The sequence below is a fragment of the Aythya marila genome (genome assembly GCF_965140915.1).
Source record: "Aythya marila genome assembly, chromosome: 1".
Lineage (NCBI taxonomy): Eukaryota > Metazoa > Chordata > Aves > Anseriformes > Anatidae > Aythya > Aythya marila.
The window spans coordinates 6079030-6091493 of NC_139042.1; the positions used below are offsets into that span (position 1 = coordinate 6079030).

The 12464-nt window shown below is 40.7% G+C and overlaps 1 protein-coding gene across 3 annotated transcripts in view; it reads left to right on the plus strand.

The window, feature by feature from the left end:
- PICALM (phosphatidylinositol binding clathrin assembly protein) overlaps positions 1-12464 on the plus strand; it is a 65450-nt gene that overhangs the window by 1333 nt on the left and 51653 nt on the right. The window lies entirely within an intron of this gene.

Below are 12464 nucleotides of genomic sequence, written 5' to 3' on the forward strand. Positions count from 1 at the left end.
TTCTTTGTATGAATGCTCTGCCCTTCCTTACCACCCATGTGTATAAGGAAAAGGCTGAGGTTCCGTGTGTCTTGAATTTGTGCCTTCTGAGTCCCTGTTCTGTCCAAATGACAAGACCAGATGGGACACTGGGACACTGTAGTTAATTCTTTTTTTTCCACCGGAACATGACTGACTTGAAGGGTAAAGGAACTCTTGATGTGAGTACCTGAGAGGAACGTGATCCATTTTGTAGGATATCAGTGGAACAGCTACAGCACTTTATTGCTGGGATTCCCTCTTCTATTTCATCTCTTGCCTTGAGACTGATTGTTAACTGAGTGGCTTTTTTTTTTTCTTGCCAGTTCAGGGGAGCAGAAGGCTGAGGAGATCCTTGGCCTCTGTGTAACAGTCTGAGATAGAGGAAGCACCTTGTCATATGGCTGATGTATGAAGTCACAGTGTTGCTAGATTCTGCACAGCAGAAGCGAGGCTTTCTGGAGAAACCTTTGTCAGCTTTAGCTTGGAATAGTACAAAAAGCACATATTCATGACAGGGCACTGAGCAGCTGAACAACTACACCATGTAAACCTTTTAAAAAGGAGCATCAGCCTGACCAGTTGACTCCATGGTGTTCAGAACATGGTTGCTGGGGGACATCCTAATCAAGACATTTAGGATGCTGTCGTGGAAGGGTGCTTGACATGCTTTGAGCTTCCTTGGAAAGCCATCTGGTAGCTGCTGGGTGAGATGCCCATTTCTGTATTTCCCCTGTCTGCTCTTGACTGGGAAAAGTCCCTGTTCAGCCTCTTTCTCAGATAACTCTTTTATCAGAATAATGTGAACTTGTTTTTCATTAGTTTTGCTGCTGTCGCTTTTTTTCCAAACAATAAAAATAGCTCCTGGATAGGTCAGGTTTTGCATGCAGCCCTTAATAAGTTCGTCAGGAGTCTCTGGTCCTGGCTTCAGGAAATGACACAATTCCATATTTTGAAAATTTTCTTTGTTCATACTGTTTATGGTTATATGCTTAAAAAGGAATGCTTTTTTCAGAAGCTGTGACTCAAGCCCCACCTCTCTGTTATTTGCACATATTTTCCTTTTATAAACAGTTTAATTCCTTACCACTAAATAAACCCAAAATACTGACCTCTCATTGTGAGTAACAATTAATATACTAGCTTTCCATAGGCAGCATGCTGCTTAAGTCTTTTTTCTAATTAATGCTTATTGCAGTAATGGCAGTTAAAGCTTAACTTTGTTAAAGGCTGTCTCCTAAACAAGTTGATGAGCTGAGTTTTTGAAGACTCCTGGAATTATGTCTTAGTTTATGTCTTAGCATTTTCTGAGGTCACGGCATGTTTTTCTTCATGTGGTGTAATGCATTGCTTAAACAGATTATAATGTCTCTGACTGGTCTGTTTCTGAAACTTCATTTATTAGGCTTTGAGCCATCGTGAGCACGTTTAAGAAGCTCAGCCTTGCACTACTAACTCATGTGATTGGGGGAAATACTAAATAAGTACCTGTACTCAGGACCATTCCTATTTTTATTTATATCGACTCCTGTGGAGTTCCAAAACTAAATGGCTCCCATTCTGTATTTGTTTATTGCCTCTGTGTTTCCCTCAGTGATCACTGCCACAATAATTGAACAGTTTAAAAAAAAATAAAAATAAAAATCTTGGCCCATAATGATAAAAAAAGACAAGCTATTCCAAAGAACATTCCTCCTGTCCAATTACAGATTTAGTTGCTTGTTTGATTTGAGGGAGGAAGAATCAAATCTGAATTTACAAGTGGATTTAGGCTGTGGTATGGTACCACTGATCATCTTATGGCCATATATGCTGTGGATATCCTCCTGGTTTGGTCCAGTCTTCTAACTGGGGTAAGGATTCTCCGTTTTGTAATCTAGGTGCTGCTTTGGTAACCATGGACTACTTGTTTTATAGCAATCAGGTTTCATAGTCTTGAAACCTCTCAAAGCTTAGTCCCTGAAATTAGTTTAACAGCAAACCTAGTTTCACTAGCGCTTTGTCCCAGTTTTTGCACCTCTCTGAGCAATGATAGCTCAAAACTAGTTTGTGAGTTTAACGTGGAGATCTACACAGCCACTTCTTTCATACCTAGCTGTCTGTTGTCTTCAGTGCTGAACAGTGATGCCAAGAACAAGTGCTGTAAATTTTCTGTATGTAAATGGTGCTGGAAAAATTGTTCCCAGATTTCTTATGATCCTACTGTCAGGTTGGTGGGGCAGTTGTGCCCATACATGCAGTGTGTAATTATTAGGAAAGCCACAGGATAACACATTTGGTACAAACTAGGAGGTTTCACTGGGTCAATTTAGTAAAAACCTGTAGGGCTGTGATACCGCGGTAGCACAGAGGTGTTTGTGTAGTTGCCGCAGCTTTGATGTGAAACCTGGTTAGGGCTGGGTTTTTGAGCGAGCCCGGTGTTGTAGCCCTGTCTGCTTGTGGCTACTGGAGTAGCGCTCCTTAAAGGAGAATGTGGCTGGATGGCTTGGAAGGAAGTTGCAGTGCTGTAATTATCCATTCTTAACAGGAAATCTCTCTATAGTCATGCCAGAGTGCTGCTTCCTTGACTTCTTAGTGGGAAGCAAATCAGTATTTTTAAGGAAGGCAGTAAAGGAGTGCCCTGCTCTGTGTTGTGCAGGTGTTTGTGAGAAGCTTTGTGAGTGAAAGTAACTTAATTGAGCTTGTTTGGAACTTATTTCCCAAGGCCCTCATGTCAGCTGGTTGGATTTTGCTTAGAGGTTGCTACAAGAACAAAAAAAAACAAGTCCATCTAAAGTTTTGCATTATACCTGTGTTGGGGACAGCTTCTGCTCTTGAATGAGGGTAAGCAGAGGGGATCTTGTAGAGTGAAATCACTGCTTTTTCCTCTATCTCCACAGATTTGTGGTAAAGCTGGGAAAATCACTGTTTTAAGTGCTCATCTGCCTTTGAATAGTGAAACTTAACTGGGCTATTTCAGTGGTGCCCTGACTTAACTCCTGGGGGTCTCCAAATACTGCTGCATTTTCTAGTGGAGATAGGTATCCATGTTCCCTTTATGGCATTGTATAAGTTTACCAAATCCATTTTATTTATTTTTGCCAGGATTACCTGAAGTTTCTCATGGCTTTGCCTCCCATTTTCTGACTTAAATTTCTGGAGGCAGTCCATGGTTATTTTTGCTTAGAACTGCTCTGTGTAACCGTAATTATGTCAAATGCAGATAATTACATTATTACAACTTTCTTTTGAAGTATTTGTTTTTCTCTAAGTTCCTCTATGATCCCTTTAGCATTACTTCCCTGGCCAACTTTTCTGAACTTTTTACTAGAATTCCTTTGCAATATTTATGCCTTTTAGTAGCGTATGAGAGCTATCATACTCCTCTAGACTGCCAGAGGGCCGATTTTCTACCACAGCTGCTCATTTGCAGAAAGAATAGCCATTTAGTTCTGCAGCTGTTGTTTTATTTTACTTAGCCCGAAGCGGTATTCTACTTCAGATGAAGTAAGAGGCAGGGACTAAGAAGGAGAAGCTGTAGGACACCTGCAATCAGCTTACAGGGAATCTTCATGCTGCCTCTGCTCTGCGTTGGCAGTGGTTATTCAGGTGTCACCTAACTCTGGCTATAGCTCTTGCTACGATTTTTGATGGTGCGGTTGTCTCTTGCATCTTCTAAAAGCGATGTGCTCAAGAAAGACATTCTTCTGCCGTTCAGACTGTGATCTAATGATCTATTTCAGTCTTTCGTTTGTAATTTGAAGATCAGCTTTCAGTCTCTGGATGTGGAAGTCTGAAGCTGTTCTTGGTGACAAAAAGTTGACAAAGTAACACTCTTTTTGCATGATAATACAAAAGAGATGACTTATCCAACCCAGGACTTAAAGCTTTCTTTATTTAAATCTTTGTGTACACTGTTTTATGTGAAATATAGGAATACTAAACTACAGTAGCAGATGATGCTGGTAGAATGCTGGGAAAATTCACTTTTAAAATGTTCCTGACATCTTGCCCTCCCTGACAAACACACCTATTTTCTGAAGTAGAGAGATGGTTTGTATTTGAATGCTCAGTATTTTTTAACGGCCCTCTTACGTTTAAGCTTCTCGGTATCTTTAAAGTCTTTTCACTCTTTAATACTCAAACATCAATTACTTTTTCAAACATAGCCCAGTTACTGCTGATCAGATATGCGCGCCCTTAAACCTCGGTAAACCTTGCAGTTCCTAAAGCATTTTAGAAGAAATCAAGTGAGTATTGTAAATGACTCCTTCATACAGGCTTGAAGCCCTGTAGTGGGATGTGATTAAAGATTTTCAAGTAGTTCATAATACAAGTTTAAAGCAATAATCTGAAGTAAGTGATTTTGCTTCTGAGTATCTTAGCAAACTCTTATGCTGCAGCAGTGGCAACTTTACAGAAGTTCTTTGATAAAACCTCGTTTTGTCAAAACCCTGCTCTTACATCCATCAGTATGTGAGCTTAACCTTTCAGGTTTCCTGCTGGGTGAAGTCTTAACCTTAAAAGTAAGTGTAATTTGGAGCTGAATGTTATCCTGTAAAGGTTTAGGTAAGAGAGAGATCGTGTTGCTGATTAGGTCTGTGCTGGAGTAGAAATGAACAAGAAACAACCAAGCAGAAAGGGAAGAAATTGATGTTGATTTAAAAAATGTTGCTTTAATATTTTTTTTGCCCTTCCAGAAGTTATGTCCATTATGAAATATGCTTCTGATCAGGCACAACAACATAGAATTTTAATAACTGATGTAGTCTTAAACTCAGTAAATTTAGCTTCACATAGAGCTTTAATAATTGGCTGGCAGTTTGTAAACCTCAAAATAATGCTAGTAAATTCAGTGTTAACTTGAGCTACTCTCACAGCTATGAGTGGCAAATCCAAGTTATGAGTAATATGTCACAAATCGGGTATTGAGATTTGAGAAATCGGGGAACTAAGCTGTATTTAAGTGTCTGAAAAGAACTTCATTAAGTTAAGCGTTTCATAAGGACTTTACAAATGTGCTGGATTTTCAGGTTGACTAAACATCCCTATGCTATTTTTCTAAAGGAGCTTTATTAAAGTAATGCTTATCTGGATCATTTGCAATGTTATACATGAGTAAATTAGTGGTGGTTTTTTGTTTGTTTTTAGTTCTACCCCAAAACAGAAGGTGTAAAACAATGAGATCTACACCAAAAAATGAACGTGGAGCCTCAGCTCTTAGCATGAGGCACAAGTAAACATACTGGAGGGAATAGTAGTGGCACCAGGAGGGATCCTCTGGTTTTATTTTAATTCGTGTCATGCAATATGTTTGTATATGCTGTGTATAAATAGACAAAGGTGAGTTTTATTCTAATTCTGAGCCCTTCTCTGCGATTTCTTTGACATCTGTATCAGTTTCCTGAGGAAGAGCTCTCCACATCAAGCTCTTATTTTTTAATTTCCACTCATGTTCCTGAAAACACACTTTTGAAATCCTCAGTTAATATTCTTTATTACTTCCCCCAAGCAAGCAGTCCTTCAGGTCCCAAGGCTGCATGCTGTAGCAGCGGTGTCATTCTAGAAGCAGCAATTCCTTTGCTTATGTAGGAAGTGATAAGTTTGTACTGGTTGAAACTGTGCTCTGCTATTGCGCATATTTACTCTAAATATGGTACTTGCAGTGGCACGTAGCTCAGCTGTTTTAGTTGCCAACTTGGTACTATTACATCAAAACCCATTCCTATTGTTTGCAACCTTTGAGTATAATAGCTAATACATTTAAACCATGAACTGTGAATTCCGTTAACGGTTTCCTAGTAAACATGTAACATATTTTTTTTCCATGTTAATATCTTCCAAAACTGTATTTTACCCATTTGAAATGGGTGGTAATGACATTCATATCATTCCTCAATTAGTTTCAATCAAAAACCCAAACCAAAAGAATGCCGTGCACCAGAATACCAGCAAGTTAGATGTGTAACTTCCCACAGTTACAGTAGTTAACTGGTTTTCAGGACCCCATATGGACAAAATACCAAGTTTTAAGCTAAACTTGGGTTACCAGTGGAAGCAAACATGTTTTTAAAGATTTGTTAGAATCATAGACTGTCCCAAGCTGTAAGGGACCTACAGAGATCACTGAGTCCAACTCCTGGCTCTGCACAGGACCACCCAAAAATCAGACCCTGTGTTTGAGAGCATTGTCCATAGGCTCCTTGAACTCCAGCAGCTCAGTGCTGTGACCACTGCCCTGGGCAGCCTGTCCCAGTGCCCGACCACCTCTGGGTGCAGACCCTTTCCCTAACACCCAGCCTGACCCTCCCCATCCCAGCTCCATGCCGTTCCCTTGGGTCCTGTTGCTGTCCCCAGAGAGCAGAGCTCAGTGCCTGTCCCTCCGCTCCCCTCATGCAGGCCACTGGGGTGAGGCCATACAAATGCAAAGTGCTATAGATTGTCTGTACCTTTAATCTGGCAGCAAATCCTCTCATAGATATCCATAATTTAATGGTTTTGGTAGCAGCTGCTGTATCAGGAGGTGGAGTAGCATTGTAGCCATACAGGAGGAAAAGGTGCTTTCATGCTATTTGGCTTTCTTAAGGGCTGCTTGTGACTTGCTTTGCTTTTGGCTGTATTTGGGTTCTTCTGGTACGGATAACGAACAGCTGGAAGGGGATATGAGAGTTTCTGTACCCATCTCTTGCTTTGCAGTTGCATATTTTGGGTTTAGTTTTATTTTATAGAGTGCTTCCCTTCCCAAAATGCTTATGTTCAGAAATCTCCTCAGCATTTCACCTAAATTTGCCTGCAGTTGGACGTGGCTTATTTGGCTGGTATCTCCTCTCCTGATGACAAATGGGTTGATGTTTCATTGGAAATTGGGTCACACTTGAGTTGAATTCGATTTTTTTTTTTTTTTAAATCCCTATCCCCTCCTCCCCCTACTGTACTGCTGTAATAATTGCAGCCATCCCTGCAACCTATTTCAAACTTTATGAATTTCTCTGATCCACAACTCTCTGTATTCCTGACCTGACCTCATTTTTGATGTAAAATGTTAAAAGTTGTTTAAACTATTGTGGTGGGTAAGCCACCATACTGAGAATAGATCTGTAGATCTCTAAGCAATTCTTTTCTTTACATAGAGAAATTCAACCTAATTCAGTCTAGCTTCCTCATGAAATGCCTTGCCCTTTTCTTCTGTCTTACAAGGAATATTTACATTTAATATTCACATAATAGTGATGATGTCAGTTTGCATGCTTTGGGCTATTTTACCTGCAGTTAATGTTTACTCATGAACTAGAAGTAGCACTGCTCAAATCATAATAGTTGCAGTCAGGAAAAAATGCCTTTCTGAACAATATCTTTGTGTTCTCTTTTTCTCTTGACAAGGAAAGTTTGTTTACTGTTTAGACATGTTCTGGAATCCATAGGTATGTTTTTAATTTTGAATTACTCCTTAGGGTAACACTCCGTGTTGCCTTGCTTTCATTGACACAGATATGTTCTACTTAGCTGTTTTTATTCAAATTACTGTATCTGAATTTATTAACCTTCAATAAAATTGTGTCTACTATATCACTAGTCTCTGTTAAACTCACTAGGAGCTATTTCTCCCCAGAGTGCTTGCATTTCAGCCAGGAGCGTCACTGTACAACATTGCAGAATGAAATCTAGAGCATCAAAAGTATGTGAGGAGGATTTTAATCATAGGAATGAAAGAAAAGTCGATGGAAACCAAATATGAGCACTTTTGCATGACTGGGCTGTAGTTGTTTCTAACGAGGCTATGAAACTCGTCGTAAGCTGCTGCTTTTGATTAGCTGTCTGATGGAAAAGCTCAAGATGCACAACTGCCAGCTGTAAGCTGTTGGAAGCACAGGACTAGCACACTGTGTTGGGCTTTGTGGAAAAATGATGGCTGAACACAGGCTTTTTTTTCAAGTTCTGGATGGTTAATAGGGAACTAGCTGAAACTTCCTTCCAGATCCGATCTGTCAAAATGCTTTGCCACAAACAGCACCGTCATTAAGCCTATCAAACGTAATTAAAGCTAACGCAGTTTCCTAGCAGATTACTTTGCATTAAAAATATGGAATATGTGCAGTTTGTTTCAGTGCTTAATTTGGCATGTAAGCAGATGGAAATCCAGAGAAGCCTTTGTGTTTGTGCTCAGATGCCAGGGAACAGCGTGGTTAATTGAACTTGGGATGCTGGGAATGGCATTGTTATGAACTTGAAGCTTACATTTCTTAGGGGTTGATTCTTCTGTTTTGTTGCTTTTTTTACTTTTTGTTTACACTCTGCTATTTTACAAGGAGACTTTCTTCAGATGTCATTATCTGTAAGTAAAAAGGAATGCGTTTGAGGAGGTGCTTTTGTCCTTTTTATAAAAAAAACAACTGTTAATGAGGAGCCTTTGTAGATAGGAATGTGTTCAGCCTCTTGGTATGTAGCAGGGCACACACAAGGCACTATAACACCTAGTTTCACTATGGCCCCATGTCCTTTTAGTCCTCTGAGGTTCTAACCAAAGTGTGACTCTTACTTTGAAGCAGATGAAATAACTAACCAGCTATTTCGTTATTAGAGCTTTTCTTCAGAAAACAGCTCTGTTTTAAAGATAGGACGTCTGAAGTCATCTTTCCTTTACTGAGGACCAAAAGGCAGATGGTATTTACTTCTGCTCTTGGCTTTAGTTTATCTTAGAGGCTGTTTGTGACCCAGACTCGTCTCTGTGCATGGTAAATACAGAAATTCCCGTCTGGAAGCTGTGGGATCCAGAGGAATTCTTTCACTTTACAACTTCCGTTACTGCTCTGGTTTCAAGCTTAGAGGGTTTGGAGCTCCAGGTTTGCTCTGAAACTCTGTGAAACTCGATAACCACACGATCATTAATAAAGTGCTCATGAAAGATCTCTGAAATTCGGGGATAAAGGCAGAACTGGTCTGGTTTTATGGAGCCCAAATATAACACTGCTATTGTAACAGGGCTCCCCTTTGTATGGACCCTTGCTTTATCTGTTGAAATCGGTACAGCTTAGTGTACACTGCTAGAAAAACACAATTTCACTTTTATTCTGTGGTCTCAATTGAAACTATTTTTGCTCCACCCTGACCTATATCACAAAATATATTGTGATTTTACTCTGAAGAGCTTCGGCATGGGCTTTAAAGGATGGTTTTGATCTTTTAGCTGTTGCATCCTTGTAGAATGGTGCTATTTAAATGTGCATTGAAGCTGTGCTGGGATGAGCCAAAATGAGTTTTGTTTGCTCAGGGAGCTCCACATACCTCGTGGGAGATGTTAGTCTAAATTGAAGGAAGTAAAAGCTAAATTAGGCAGGCATTTCCAACATTTCTATTAAAAGACTGAAGGATTTTATCTGCTCCTTTGCTTGACTGCCTCTCTTCAGAGGAGAGATGGGCACTTAGAGTACATGAGTTTCATTTGAAACAGTTTTATGAAGATACATGTGCGTTGATGGGGAGAGAGGTGACTTTTTTCTTTTAAACTGCCGTACTCCATTCAGTTTAACAATTCATGTCAAAAACTGATCATGCACTGCCCAAGAATAAAGGTATAAAAGTGGCTGTCAATGGTAAATCTCATTTAATGAGTTCACCTCCTTTATGTGCAAAGTGTGAAACATGCTGTAGAATTGCTGGAGCTTGTGTTAAAATGGCTGCAAGAACTCCTCTGGATCTGAATGTCTTGAATATTAGCTGCTTAAAAAAGAAATGGGTAATTTGGATAGTAGAGACTTCTTTTAACTAATATTGCTAGAATGTAGCACAAGTCACCAAATACCTTGACATGCAAGGAGCAGCTTCATGTTTTAAGTATTTTTATCCTATTCCTGATGGCAATACTGAAGATTAGTCCCTCTTAGGAGTGTAGACAGAAGGCATACATACAGGGCTGGTATGTAGATGGCCTTTCACACGAAGAAATCACTTGTGAGGCTGAGGGGAAAGAACAAGGAATAGAAGGAAGGTAAACTATTCCTTAATGTCATGTCTAGAAGTCATTTCAGGCTTCATGCTATCCTCTTGGTCCCCATGCTTTGTTACAAAGCCAACTAGTTTTCTTCACTATTTTTCTTCTCTGTCCACCTGGTCCAGCTCCTGCTCGAGTAGGGACACCCAGAGCAGGCTGCCCAGCACTGCATCCAGATGGGTTTTGGAGGTCCTGAGGATCCTCTCTTCAAGGAGGAGACCCCACAGCCTCTCTGTGCCACCTCACAGTCACGCTCCATCACCCACCTAGCACAGAAGTGCTTCCTGAGGTCCAGACAGAACCTCCCGTGGCCTTTTTGGCAGCAAGGGCCCATTGCTGGCTCACGTTCAGCCCAGTGCCCACCAGGGCCCTTTTCTGAGAGCTGCTGCCCAGCTGGGTGGCCCCCAGCATGTTCTGAGGGCCTGGGGCTGTTCCTCCCCAGGGGCAAGACCCTGCACTTCTTGATGAACCTCACAAGGTTCCTGCCAACCCGATGAGGTTCCTCTGGATCAGCGTGTCCCTCTGGTAGGTCAGCCACTCCCCCCAGCTTTGTCATCAGCAAATTGAAGCTCGGTGTTTGGTTTTCATTGAAGGACAAATATTTGAAGTTTGATTATTAGCAGCTTTGCATGTTCACATGAAATCAGCTGTCAGAACTTTTCCTTTAGGAAAAAGGATTATGTGATTGGCAAATAATTTAAATTGCTTTCCTCCTCAGTCATCAACTGAGTTCTGTTAATCAAATATCCATTAGAAAAATAGAGTGCATTTGAGGAGATGCTTCTGTCCTTTTTTTTTTTTTTTTTTTTTTTTTTTTACAAACTATTAATGAGGAGCCACTGCGGGGTGCTTAACTTGGAGCTGTGTATTTCATCGAGACCCCTTAAGGTCTGTTTCAACAGCTAAGCCAGTGAGCTGGGCACCATGGAGGCATGCCGTAAGTACTTTGTGAGAGCGACAGAAAAGTAGGATATACAGACTTTGCACCTAAAATAGGAAAAGGAGCATATCTGGAGGGTGGCACGACGTGTGTGAAGTTTATTCATAGCGAGAGTCTGGGCTGAAGCCGAACATCTCAGCAGTTCTGCTCCAAGAGTCGTGCTATTTATAAGGAAAAACGTGTAGCACGGTCTTGTAATAAGCAGGACTAATAAGAGTATTTCTAAATAGCTTTGACTTGTTTTTGTTTCTTACAGAAAATGCACCCACTTCGGTAAGTTTGTGGTGGCTCAGTAAGTTTTCAGCTGCTGGTGCTTCCAATGTTCAAATGAACCCAAATTACCAAAAACCATTTTGGCATTTCTACAGCAGAGAGCGTGTTCAACTGTGAGGTTGGTACATAAAGCGTATTGCTCTTCGTGTATAGAACGCTTCTGTGTGTTCTTCATAACGCTTGTCACGTTGAACAGCACTGCTGCAGTGTCTTTCCTCGGTAGGTTTTCAGAAGTGTGTGGTCTTCATTGATGCAATCCTTGATAAAGTTCCTTAAAGACATGGAAAAATTGCTCCTGAGCTCTGGAGCTTGATTTGGTAGCGCATACAGACCACTGGTATGGATTATGTTCATTTCTCTCTTGTTGTTTCAGTAATAGCGGTTAAGAGCATCATTTAACTGATATTCTGCAGGGAAAAAAGGCCCTAAATACATGTAGATGGTGCTGCACCATCGGAGTCTCCTGGCAGTCCAGCTTATTTAGTGCAACAAACTAGTATGAACTCTTGACAGCAGCAGACGTGTTTGCACAAAATCGTGTCTGAGGTTTGCTTTGTTGCTTTTTCCCCCTAGTAATTAACTGGACAACCCTTTCTTTACTGTTGGGGACTCTGTAGAGGATGACAGCTGCCAAGAAAGACATCCTATCGTGCACTGAAATATTTGTACAATTACAATGCACAGCTTTAATTACACTGAATTTACTTGGCTGTGTAATTACTGCTTTGCTGAGGACATCAGTATGCTACTACTTGGTGTTCTGCAGGCATCACCCGGTCTGGGAGGATGTGCTGTGGATGAGTGCTTCCCAGAAACAGGGAAATTTTGATGTAGAGAAAGGTCACGGTGAGGCTGAACCTTTCTGCTGTCGGGAGGTGGATCTGTGCATCTCAATCTGCAGCTTCAGCACTGATGGAGGCAGGCCAACGCAGGGCATGGCTCCTTTCACTCAGATGTGTGTTTCTTTTTGTCTCAAAGGCATGTAGGTGAAATGGGATATTCTGAATTAGACTCCGTTTAGAAGGAAATCCAATTTCCAAAGTCTGTTTTAAGAATGAGAGGAGAATGAGAGAGATCCCAAACGACTCTGCTGGAGCGAATCAGGCTTTCGAGGCCGTGAAATGAGACAAGTATTGAAGGAGGAAAACCTCAGATCAGATGGCTTTGATTATTTCTCATCTTTGGTTTTGTCTATTAAATTAATTAAAAGATGCAACACTGTTCAAAACGAAGAAAAACAAGTTAATTGCATGTGAATGATTGGTT